Source organism: Nannochloropsis gaditana (genome assembly GCF_000240725.1).
Source record: "Nannochloropsis gaditana CCMP526 unplaced genomic scaffold scaffold360, whole genome shotgun sequence".
Taxonomy (NCBI): Eukaryota; class Eustigmatophyceae; order Eustigmatales; family Monodopsidaceae; genus Microchloropsis; species Microchloropsis gaditana.
The window spans coordinates 789-1,837 of NW_005803593.1; positions in this window are offsets into that span (position 1 = coordinate 789).

Below are 1,049 nucleotides of genomic sequence, written 5' to 3' on the forward strand. Positions count from 1 at the left end.
TTGCCGGCTATGGGCCTGTGTACCCTGCAGCGGGAGCCACCGGGAGGGGGGGAGGCGGCAACGGGGAAGGAGGAGGAGAGGGCCATCCCGGCGTGGGATGTAAGGGACCGGTGGGAGTGGAGGAGGAGGACTGGAAGCGGGGAAAGAGGCCTTGCGAGGGGATGATAGGACGGGAAGACGCGCTGGGCAAGGTTTGAGGAAAAGTGAGGGGCATTTTGGGTGTTCATAACCGTCGGTTAGATCCAATCACCGGGATCAGGAAGGAGGCATCAGGACGCGCGGGACCCTCTTGCGGCCCTTGCCTTTCTCATGGCGCGTAGGGGAGATGGATGGAATGCTGCGGCTTGCCTGACTGGTGGCGGTAGGGGCTTCGCGGTGGAGGAGAGGGCATGGAAGGGAAATCTGGTGTTCGAATCTTCAAAGATTTAGCAAGTCTGCGAGAGGCGATGGTCTTGTTTCGAGGAGTGGAGAGAGATGAGGTTGCCTGAGGGGCGCTCTGTAGAGAACTAGGAGAGAAGTTTCGGGTACTTTTGTATGACTAGAGCCACAGTACCCCGCATGTGAAAGGGAGCCTGAACGCAAGAAAAGAAGAGAGGCAAGCGACCCAGCAGGTGTCAACAGGCTACCCCATCCGTGCTGAGGAAAGGGGCCTTCGCATGCATCGAGGTAGTGGGGCTGGCTGCCGGTGGAACAGACGAACGTCCACGCCCAAACGTGTAATACAACCTGCAAGGGTTTGAAAGCCGAGAACCCAATTAAGTGATCAGGCACTGAGGTGCCCCCGACGAAGTCCCCAAAGAAATTCCACGGCGGGCACACAGGCATTGAACGGGCGGATGGGGGTCGCGGATACCCATCCGAAAAGCAGCGCGCCCAGACAGCATACAAAGATCGCTACTGTTGACTTTCTTTTCTTTCAGTTTTGCGTCCGTCCGTCATGATACAGTCGACTGGCTACCATTCACCCCAATGACCGGAATGTGTCGTCAACAGGGCAGCATCGTACATTTTTGAGCCTCCACCCTCTGCCTCTTATCCCTTTCGCCTCG